The sequence below is a fragment of the Miniopterus schreibersii genome (assembly GCF_964146895.1).
Source record: "Miniopterus schreibersii genome assembly, chromosome: 22".
NCBI classification, from domain to species: Eukaryota; Metazoa; Chordata; class Mammalia; order Chiroptera; family Miniopteridae; genus Miniopterus; species Miniopterus schreibersii.
This window is the reverse complement of record NC_138124.1, coordinates 15,206,228-15,217,945: the sequence shown is the minus strand read 5'-3', so window position 1 is coordinate 15,217,945 and position 11,718 is coordinate 15,206,228. Positions and strand designations below refer to the sequence as shown.

The following is an 11,718-nucleotide window of genomic DNA, read 5'->3' as shown; positions in this document are numbered from 1 at the left end:
CGGGGGCGGAGCGGGGGCGGGAGCCGGGCTGGCGGCGGGACCCGGCTGGGGCCGCGGGCGGGGCGGCGGGCGGAAGGCGGCTCGGACCTGGGCACCGGCCCAGCGCGGCGCGGCCGACGGGCTGCGGGGCTGCCCCGGCCCGGCCTCCGCCTCCGCCTCCCGCCCAGTCGGGCTGCGCGGTCCCGACCCCGCGGCTCCGAGCGGGGCTGACCCGGGACCCCGGCCCCCGAGACCCCGGCCCAGGGCCTCCGGCGCCCCGCGAGCACCGCACGGCCCGCACCCCGCGACCCGGGCCGCGTCCTGTGCGGCGCCCGCCGGGCCGGCCTCGGGGGCCTCGGGGGCGCGGTCGCCCGCTAGGGGGCCCTGCGCCTCGGCCTCGCCCCGCGCGCGCCTGACGCCCGGACGCCGCCGGGGCACAGGAAGCGGGGCCCCCGAGGGCCTGGAGGCGCGGGGCGCGCGGTCACCGCGGGGCCCCCCAGGGGCGCCCCGGGACGCGTCAGTCCTGGGAGCGGGGCCCGGGCGGGGCGGGGCCCCGCGCACCTGGAGCCCGAGCGGGGAAGAGACGCCCGTCGGCCTGCGGGACGGAGCGGCCGAGGTGAGCACCTGGGGACGGAGTGCGCGCCGCCGAAGCCGTGACGGCGGGAACTGGGGTGACGCTGCCCAGAAGTTTGGAGGCGAGAGAGAGAGAGAAAAAAATAGCAATAATAATAATAATAAGCGGGCCTGTGTTCTGTTCCGTTTCGGTCTGAGGCGCTCTCAGGTCAGGAGCGGGGAGGGGGGCTCGGTGCGTTGGGTGTCGCCCCCCTGCGCCCCAAGGTCGCCGGTTCGATTCCCGGGCAGGGCGTGAGATCCCCAGCAGGGGGCGCGCAGAAGGCAGTCCATCCTTGACTCTCAAAACTGATGCTACTCTGTCCCTCCCTCTCCCTTCCTCTCTCTGAAAATCAATTTTTTAAATAATTTTAAAAAAGAGGGGGGGGGATAGGATAGTTCAATGAATGGTGCCAGAGATGGGGGTGGGAAAAGGCACAGTTAGAGAGTTAAAGGATCATAAATATAGACAGACAGACAGACCTGCAGGGGGGAGGCCTGCACACTGCCCCCTGCATGTGTCTTTGGGTCAGCTGCCCAGGTGACACCCCGCCCCCCAGGTCATCCACAGGCCTCTGGGGTAACTGTCCTTTAAACAAGTGCAATTGGTTCAAACCTCTATTCCACTTAAAGTGGGAAACCAGCTTATCTAAAATATTCCTAAAGATCCCTAGGAGGTGGGGAGTGTGTGTGTGTGGGGGGGACTTACATTTCTCCTAATTATCTCTGACCCCAATGTTCTATTTCCAAAAAAAATAATCAGGCTCTTTCGGGAAATTTGTCATTACAGTCTTGATATACCCCATATGCACCCCCCCCAAATACAGTGCCATTGTGGAAAACAAGGGACGTGCCCGACATGATGGGATTGTTAAGTAAATTATAGGTCATTTGTAGCCGTTAAAAGTCCCGTTGAAGAAACAGACTAAGATGACACTACGCCAGCTTGTAACATATAAACATACATCTATGTATCGCGCATAAAAAAATGGGATTTTTTTTTTCTTTCTTCTGAGACTTCTGTATTTTCTTATTTTTATGGTACATGAATGTTTCTCTTAATGTCAGGGAAAAATGGTATTCTTTCTGCATATATAATTTATCTTTTTGTTGAAAGCATTACAAGTGCCCTCTTTTCCCCCCATTGATCCCCTCCACCCTGCACCCCATTGTTCCCCCCCTCGCTCCCCCAGGCCTTCTCCACACTAAAAATGGTATTCTCAAGTATATCATTAAAGTACCTTTAAGAAAGGTATGTCTTTAAAAGATATTTATGGAATTTAACAGAAGGACCTTGGAGAACCCAGCAAGGAAATTGCAAATGGATCTCTGAAGGATGGATGGGACTGTGGCAGGCAGAGTCAGGCTCGTTGAGGACACCGAAGGAACAGTGCGGTCGAGGACCCGGGATGAGAAACGGAAGGAGTGTTGTGGGAACACCAGGACGTCGGTCTGGGAAGGTGAGCCAGGGCCCTGGTTCTGAAGGCTAACCTGACCCCTTCGTCATTGGCTGGCTGCGAAGAACCGCTGGACCTTGAACCATGTGGGTAAATTTCTTTTTTTTTTTTTTTTTTTACTAATCAATTAATCATGTTCCATTTTTTCTTATTCTCTGAAGACATTTAGTCTTGAATTTTTTATTTTTTAATTTATCTTTATTGTTGAAAGTATTACATATGTCCCCCTTTTCCCCCCACTGATCCCCTCCATCCCACGTCCATACCCCTCCAGGCCTTCCCCACACTACTGTCTGTGTCCACGGGTTACGCACATAAGTACTTTGTTTAATCTCTCCCCACCCACCTACCCACCCACCCCGGCCTTCCCTCTGAGATTCCTCAGTCTGTTCCATGCTTCTATGTCTCTGGATCTACATGTAGGTAAATTTTAAAGTAAATCTTCTTGGGGTTCTAGCCCTCAGCCCTTCTATGGTAATGATATTTGGACATTTGATTGACTCAAAGCAATGAGGTAGGAGCAGCTGTTTTTTGCATCCCAGCTGTTTACAGAGTGAGGATTGGCCCTTCTGGTTGTTAATTACAAGTTTCATTCAAAAGGCAGCAGTTTCTGAGCAAATTAGCAAAGAACAAAACTGAGAGGAAGAAGAAATATGTGCCTGAAACCAGTGCTTTGCAAACTTTTTTTTTTTTTTTTACAACTTTCCATTAAGAGTCCACATGCAAGTGAGATCATACGGTATTCGCCTTTCTCTGTCTGACTTATTTCACTTAGCACAACGCCCTCAAGACCATCCATGTTGTTGAAAATGGCAGAATTTCCTTTCTTATAGCTAGATAATATTCTCCACAAGCTTTTTTAACTGTGCCCCCCACCCTCATAAGAAGAAATACATTTTAATTCTTAATCCAGAATGTCCACACGCATGCGCACAGATACACACACCTCTGAGAAAGAAGTTTGCTGAAATATTACCCTTACTTTATGCAATGCATGCTGTTGTGTGTGTTTTTTTTTCTATTTCAAGTCTATCATTATTTTAAGAAGGATATTTGAGGGTTTTTACTGCTTTATTGAGGTATAGTTGATATACAATAAACCACGTGTGCTTAAAGTGGGTATATTTTTCCATTGATTTTTTTCAGAGAGAGTGGAAAGAAGGAGGAGGGACAGAAAGAGAGAAACGGCAACGTGACCGGGGTGGGGATCAAGCCTGCAACTGAGGTATGTGCCTGTGACTGGAATCGAACCCGAGACCCTTCAGTCCGCGGGCCAGCACTCTAACCACTGAGCCAAACCAGCTAAGGCTTAAAATGTACATTTTTGTTTTGACATATATACACTTATTTACATGCTGATGTTTCCAACTTTATTATCTTTATTTCTTTTTAAATACTGGCCAGGACCTACTACATTGATCTTATGACCCACTGTGGGGTTACAAAATGCCTTAAAGCACGTTGAAAAGAGACTAGACTGTTCCCTGCTATGTTTGCAGTTCTCATTTGAACAGCCACACGGACTGTGATCTTAGGTTTGCCATGTTTGCCTGTCCTGGAAATCTGGACGAGTGAGGAGATGACGCTCTAATCAACCGAGCTTACCGGGCAAGGGCTGACTTTTCCTTTTAAAAGGATTATATCAATTCGCATGCCACAGCTTTCTCTGAATGGACCGATTGCATCATCTCATTAGCACTGGAAAGACACCTAAGGTTTACATATTTTGCTAATAATATAGTAGGTGGTATTACCATTTGAACTTCTTTGATAGCCATACCAATCCTAAGCCATTTAAAGCCATTTTTAGGTAAATGGGAATGAAAGGGCAGTGATTTTGAGGGTACAGAGAAGGCAAAGGGATTTGTTCCTCAATATACTTTCCCCTCCATCCAGCCTGTTCATCCTGTTTGCCTATCAGTTTCCTCCTCAGTAAGCGATGCACCTTCGGGGCCTAGCCTGGTGCCTGGCACTGTCCTGAGTATCAACCAACCTTTATAAAATGGATAAACCATGGAAGAATGTTAAAATATACACACATAGAGTCGGTCATACTACCCTATGAGCATTAACGGTTCTCCTTATAATGGACTCTCTGGAATCAACACTTCCCATTCCCTGCGAATTAACATACTGCCCATCACCCACGGCCAGCTTGGAGAGCGCTTTGGAGAGGTGGTTCCTCTCTGCAAAACCCACGCGCATCTTCCTGCAAGTTGAGTTAGATGCCTGACGAGAGTCGGTTTGGTCCCCGGTCAGGGCACATATGAGAATCAGCTAATGAGCCCAGCCGGGCGTGGCTCAGCGGTTGAGCGTTGACCTAGGATCCAGGCGATCAGGGTTCAATTCCCGGTCAGGGCACATGCCCGGGGTTGTGGGCTTGATCAATGACTCTCTCATCATTGATGTTTCTCTCTCTCTCTCCCTCTCCTTTCCTCTCTCTGAAATCAATAAAGGTATATTTAAAAAAAAAAAAAAAGAATCAGCTAATGAATGCATAAATAAGTGGAACAACAAATCTTGCTCTCAACAAAAAAAGTTAGTAAATTTTTTTAATTAATTATTTTTTTAAAAAAAGAGCAATATGAGAATACTTCTGAAGAGCCTTAATAGAGGTATAACTCCCTTTTGACTCATTAATATCACTCCTAAAAACTTTCCCTTGAGAAATAATCCTCCCCAGAAGAGAATTGCCACATGCAGCATGTTTACAACAGCTTTTTTTGTGATAACAAAAGTTTGAAAGGTGTGAATGGCTAACTAATTTACGATGTGCAACACTGTATAACTTGCCATTGAGTACTCAGACAACGGGTAACTTGGAAAACATTTAATTACATATTAAATGAACAAAAGATACAGTTTGCTCAACTTGACTAAAAACCACCGAATCCCACACTTTAAAAGAGTGAATTTTGTGATTCATATCTCCATCTAAAAAAAAAATGATACAATCTGCCTTTTTGCTTTTGTATCAGCCAAGATCAGCATCAAAGTACACAGATGGCTGGCTCAAAATGTGTAACTGAAGAGAGTGAATGAATGGACAGCATACAAAGTTGTGAGCAGGGCCCGGCTGGGCGTGGCTCAGCGGTTGAGCATCAACCTAGGATCCAGGCGGTCGGGGTTCGAGTCCCGGTCAGGGCACATGCCCAGGTTGAGGGCTTGATCAATGACTCTCTCATCATTGATGTTTCTGTCTCTCTCCCTCCCTCTCCTTTCCTCTTTCTGAAATCAATAAAGATATATTTAAAAACAAACAAACAAAAAAAACGAAGTTGTGAGCAGGGGTGAGGGACACCAACAAGGGATAGCGAAGCACCCTGAGGCTAGCGTCTGCAGAAAAGCTATTAACAACCATAGTCCCGAAGGGGCAAAGAGATGAAACTAGTGCTCAGAGAAATCGTTCAAGAGGAGAGAGGGCCAACAGCAGCTTAGAGAAATACAGCCCTCCCTCCCTCCCTCTCTCTCTCTCTCTCTCTCTCTCTCTCTCTCTCTCTCTCTCTCTCGCCCTCAGATCTCCTGTGGTACCTCCCAGTGGCTGACTCCAAGAGGAAGACTTAAGGGTAAGTGAGCCCAGATGATGCTGTCCTGCAAGGTCAGCCCTGGAGAAGGGTGGAGAGTGGACCTGGAGGAACAAAGCAGAATTATCTAGCAGGTATGTGATCCTGTAACAATGTGAGAACTGTCTAAGCACATGGCCAGGACCTTAAGGGCACCTGGAAAACCAGGGTTTCTAGAGATACAAAGTGGAGATAGTAGAGAGCAGGTAGGAGGAGGTAAAAGGACAGGAAAGATTGTTATCTCAGGCTGAGACAAGGGCCAGAATATTTTTAACCCTCAACCAATGGGAGATGCGAGCCACGGGATAAATGCCCCGGGCTCCTATCCTTTAGATGGACAATTCCGGGAGGCCTTTTGTACACCTCTCGGGTCTCCACAGAATCACGCCCCTCCGTGAACTTTTCCCCCTCCCCTGCCTCGCTTGCTCCGTCACTCCTGCCTCCTGAGGTCACTTCCCAAATAAACAACCAGTACCCAAGTTCTTGTCCCGGTCTCTGCTTTCAGGAAACCCCGTGTAACACAACCAATTTCCTGAGAATGAACATCTGGGTGTTGCAGGGTTTTGCTATTGCCAGCGTGCTACTAAAAATCTTCTCGTAACACCCACTGGTGCACAAGGACAAGAACCTCTCTGACGTGTTTACTTTGGGGTAGAGCTGCTGGGGCAGAGGCTAAGGGAGCTTCCAAGTCTACAAGATAATTCCAGACTGTTCACCAAAGTGGCAGGGATGTAAATTTTTACTAACTTACAGTTCCAGCAACATTGTCTGTGAGGTCCCATTGTCCGCATTCCTGCCAACACTTGGTATTGTCAGGTTTCTTCATTTTCACCACTCAGATATCAGATGGAATCCCGTGTGGCCTCAGTGTGACCTTGATGATTAATGAGGATGCACATGTCCTCATATGTTTATTGACCGTAAATGTCTTATCTCCTGGGAAATGTCTTTTCATAGCTCTGGCCCATTTTTTTCTATTGGTCGGTTTGCCTTTCCCCATCAGTTTGGCTAATTCTTTGACAGTTACGGTCCGTTCCTCTTGGAACTCGGGTGGTCAGGACTGAATTCACGATCATCGTGACTCTTTTCCTGGTTACAAAACTGCCTGCTTGTCATAAAAGAAACATGTAGAGCGTATGGACGCGTTTGACTTAGCGGAAGCTTCCTCCTCTACTCTGAGCTCCATCCTACCTCCACGCAGGAGTCCCTGCCGTGAATAGCTTGTCATCCCGTATTTGGGGGATTTTGACTGATAGTTTCTCGAGGGTAAGAACTGGGTTTTACTCATCCTCGGGTTCTCAGCGCCTGGCCCAGGTCAGGCACGCGATCCGTTCCACTACTGAGTGAACTGCCGGAGGGTGGGTTAGAACAGATGTTTTGAAACTATAAGAAGACGCGTTTGACCGGAACAGAGGAGGGGATGGGCCGCAGTCCTGGTCAGATGTGCGGGGGCTCGGTTACTGACAGTGTCTGCTGTTGGGCAAAGGGCTTGGTTTTTATCCTGGATGTAGTGAGCCAGGGAGGCAGCCAGGGCTTTTTTAGGTGGAGGGAAGGTATTTGTCCCTACATTTTTACCAGTTAACAGAATTCAAATAAAACATATACAGCCTAGTCACCTAGTGGCCACATACAGGCTGTAACGGGGAGGAGGCTGATGACAATGAAACCGAAGACAGAAAAATGGACAAATCGAGGAGTTACCTTTTTTGGACACAGGCTCCTCTGAAAAACTCAAGAAAATGATACCTTCTTTCAGAAAAATAGACATAAGCCCATGTATTTCTTTCTTCTCTAAAAGTCAGGAGATCTAGCCAGGCCAGTGTGGCTCAGTGGTAGAGCATCGACCTATGAACCAGGAGGTCAGGGTTCGATTCCCGGTCAGGGCACAAGCCCGGTTGCGGGCTCCTCGATCCCCAGCAGGGGGTGAGCAGGAGGCAGCCGATCGGTGACTCTCATCATGGATGTTTCTCTCCCTCTCCCCCTCTCCCTTCCTCTCTCTGAAATCAACAAAAACATATATGAAGTTGGCGTGATTGGGAAAGTGTCACTTTACATAGAAGAAAACTCTGGCCAGAGAACTGAGCCGACCTGACCTTTATGTAGTGACAGAACTGCCTGGAACAAGGCCAAGAAAGTTACAGCTGAAGACTCAGGACACTTGTGTGGCCAGTTGGTTCACCCAACCCTCTACCCAAACAGTTGCTTGATGGGAAAATCAATCTCCCCTTAACTCGAAAGGATGAAGGAGAAGACAGCACTTGTTAACAAGCTGTTTATTACAGTGATCAACGGGGGGCATCCTGTGATGTGTTTCTCCTCTATTAGTACTTTCCCGTAGGCGACTTAAAAATCTCTGCATAAAGAACAGACCTCACCTCTTTCTGCCAAACTCCCAACTGCAACAAACACAGAGAAAACCAAAACCAAACCATAGGCCACCGGAAACTGGGTAGTGTTACTGTCAGGTCGCAGGCCAGGGCCCGAGGCAGAAACTGAGAGCCCTGGCGAGCAACTGGGCAAACAGGACCCGAGATCAGGATACAGGGGGCAGGCCCTGTTGTGCCCCCAGAGATCACACCAAAGGCAGTGGAGAAAGTGCCAGGGTTCAAGGGCACCATCCGGTTGACCAGGGAAAGACCGAAATACCAGATCTGAGCAGAAAGGAGAGAGCCACGTGCCGAGCTTGCAAATTAACCTCTGCATGCCCACAAAAACAGTGTTAAGTTATCTAGTAGCCATACTGAAAACAGAGAAAAGGAACAGGTGAAATTAAATGTAATATATTTTATGTTTTCTTGAACTCGGTATATCAAAGTGTTACCGTTTCAACTTGTAATCAACAGGACCGATGTCGTTTACAACGATCCCTTTTTTCCCTACCAAATCTTCAAGATGTGGGGTGTGTTCCGTAGCACGTCTCCATCCGGACTAGCCCCATGTCAAGGGCTCAGTGGCCCACGTGGCTAGTGGCTTCTGTGTCGGGCAGCATAGGCTTGGAGAAAACCATACTTAACATTTTGACATTAAAGCGTTTTGCCTGTATTTTCTGTTTTCTTTCTCTTTTCTCTGTTTCTCTTAGCGACAGTGACTGAACATCGACCAAGGGTCAGGGACTGTGCCTAGGGCTAGCTTTCAGGTGCATTCCCTGGCACGTGAACCCTGCAATTTAGCCAAAGAGGAGACATATAATTACAATAAAATGTAGCAAGTGTGATTGGGGCAGGACGAGGTGCTGAGAGGCTACCTGGAAGAGTAATTTCAGTATCTCGGGAGGTAAGGGAAGCCTTAGGGGGTGGAGAAGAGAATGAAGGTTGAATAAAGAACAGCTAAGAAGAGGGAGACCGGAGGACTGGGAAATGCTCGCGGCAGAAAGAGCAGCTGCAGGGAAGGCCCGGAAGCCTTTGGCGGAACTGGAAGCGGTGCTGTTGGGGCCCCCAGGGTGAGAGGTAAGGCCGATGTGTATTCTCCAGAGCTGGAGGGCAGGATGTTGACAGATCTGGAAAGGCCCAGCACAGGAAGCACTCCCCCCCCCCCCCAAAAAAAATATTCCCTCACCAGTTTAGTTCACGTTTACTAGTCATAGAGACTCTGAATGGGTTAACGAGCTGTTTTTATAAAAGCAAGAATCTCTCCTACAGTGATCACTCCCTTTTCAGATTATGTCAGGCCTTGATGCCTTACTAGATTCACAAAATTGAGCACGATTGACGTTCCATAAGTAGCCTTTAGGTAGATGTTTTGTTTTGTTTTGTTTTACCTGTATTGTTGGATGTATTACAGATGTCCAGTAGGTAAATGTTTTCATTCCTTGACTGCCTATATAAGTGATTGCTAAGGATCGTATCTTGGAATGTGTCTGAGTGAAGAGAATGTTACTTTCACACCCAGATTCATGGGAGCCACGTTTCCTGCAGTGATTCCCATAGGATCCCTTCAGCTCTCCAGAGGAGCCGGGCCCCTGTCGTTAAGCTATAAGACGCAAAAGCCCAAAAGGCAAGTCCCCAGTGACAGGAGGTGGAAACCCCGGTTTCAGGGGAGAGGCCAAGGTTGCCTCTACTCCCAGCCCTTCACCCACGGGACCCCCAGATCCACAGCCCCGCTCTCGCCTCTCTAAGAACTTATAAAACAGGCAGCAAGGCCCCTTTCTTCCTTCAGCTAAATCAGAACGGCCAAACAGGAAACTGGTAACTCCCACCCCCAGCACACTACACACCGAACCAACCCAGACGGCTGGTGCTTCCTCCCCGCAGCTGGCCAGGACTGTTTAAAGAGAGCCCTCCAAAAACCTTCCAGGGAGACTGGAGTGACCAGTAATCCCAATGCGTGGAAGGCACCCTTCGTTTTGGGGAATGGTGTTTCTTCCTGACACCCCGTGTTATACAGAGCTGCTGCATTAAAAAAAACAAACGCGGTCTCCGATGGGTTGGTAGGCACAAGGCCCCATCTCTTTAGCCCCTGATCTGACCTTGGGGAGGCTGGGTGGGTGGGTCCTCCCAGCAAACCCAGATAGATAGACCCTTTGGGGAGGTGGCGCCAGAAGACAGAGAACTAAGCTTCCAGGGTGGCCTGTCCTGGCATATCTGGGCCACTTCCTTTCCCAGCAGGGTCATAAGGGGACCTTCTCCTTCCACCCACCGCTTCCTTCATTCCTGAGCACAAGGAGAAACTGGCGAGATCGTGGTTATTTTGAGTAGCGTTTTGAGAAATGGAGTCCACTTTGCTTCCGGCGGTAGACACCCTTAATTTGTACAGAAACGATTACCTAGGGCGCAGCCATGGCGACAGGCGTCCTTAGCCCTGCTCCTTGGGACGCCAGTTTGAACCCACGTCTTGTTCTCAGGAACCAACATTGAGTGTGCACGGAACCGTTTGTCATTCATTCTGCCAACAGCGGGACTAACGTGTACTAGCTTGTTTAATCTTCAAATGGTATAAATTATTTTTTATTCCCACTTTGCATACCAGAAAACTGATTAAAAAAAAAAGTTCGCCGATTGGCCCAAGATTACAACAGCTAGTGAGTGATCGATCTGTGACTCAGAGCCAGGTGGGTCTGACTTACTCAGAGCCAGGTGGGTCTGACCTCCCGTAGGCAGGCCAGCAGGCTGTGTGTGAAGGAAAACACCAGGCATGCCACTGTGACCCGTGGAGCCCAAAAGACTTTACGGGAAGGTCGGTGGTCCGGCGGGCAGAGAAAAGAGCACGTCAGAGTCCCACACTGGGAAAATTTAATTCCTTATGCTTTATATATCTTTTATCTAGTCTGGGATCGCCCGTCCAAAATATCTGAATTATGTTTATCAGGGGCACCGTTTCCTCCCGGCTCTGCAGGGAAACCTCAGCAAGGCCTCTCCGGACCTACCCAGTTTGCATTAGCCCCTGGGTCCTATTCCTCCCCAGGGCATTCTTTCTGCTCCAGTTATTTCTTGCTCAGCCCTCCTGTGCTCAAGCCTGTGAGCTCCCAGCAAGGAAGCCTGGGTCCCAGCTGCCTCCCCGCACCTCACCCCATTTCTTTCTTTTTTTTTTTTTTTAAATATATCTTTATTGATTTCATAGAAAGGAAAGGAGAGGGATAGACAGAAACATCAATGATGAGAGTCATTGATCGGCTGCCCCCTGCACGCCCCCGACTGGGGATGAGCCCGCAACCCGGGCCTGTGCCCTGACCGGGAATCGAACCCCGATCGCCTGGATCCCACGCTAAGCCGCTGAGCCACCCCGGCCGGGCTCACCCCCTTTTCTGACCCGGGCCTGGCAGGGCGCTTCCTCCTCTGCAGCGCGGGGCCGGCCCGAGTCCGCTCCTGGAAGGTCCTTTCTCCGATTTCTGTGCGTGTCTCTGGTCTAAGAGTCTTGCACCCGAACTTGGCTACTGTCATAAAGACACTCACTGCGCAATTTTTTATTTTTTAATTTTTTTGCATTATAAGATGCTGGAGGTAAGAAGGTTAAGTAGGAAGGGCCTCGTCCCGTTCCCCCCTCCCCCCAAGCTGGAGACAGTTATTTTGGAGAAGAGGGAAATAATAATAATAGCAGGAGGCCGGCTGCGGCCCCTCCCGCCCGGGGTGCCCCGCAGGGCTCCAGCGGTCGGAGCCGAGGCCGTCTGCGGGACA

At 49.3% G+C, this 11,718-nt stretch overlaps 1 long non-coding RNA gene across 4 annotated transcripts; it reads left to right on the top strand.

Moving 5' to 3' along the window:
* The first annotated feature begins 375 nt into the window (after positions 1-375).
* LOC308550544 lies at positions 376-8,649 on the top strand. 4 transcript variants are annotated; one of them, XR_013997918.1, is made up of 5 exons: positions 376-595; positions 1,876-2,131; positions 3,192-3,270; positions 5,563-5,703; positions 7,633-8,649. It is a non-coding gene; the product is annotated as an uncharacterized lncRNA (long non-coding RNA). The 4 variants fall into 4 exon arrangements; XR_013997921.1 differs by having other exon boundaries at positions 8,452-8,629; XR_013997919.1 differs by having other exon boundaries at positions 5,563-8,643.
* The last annotated feature ends 3,069 nt before the right edge of the window (positions 8,650-11,718 follow it).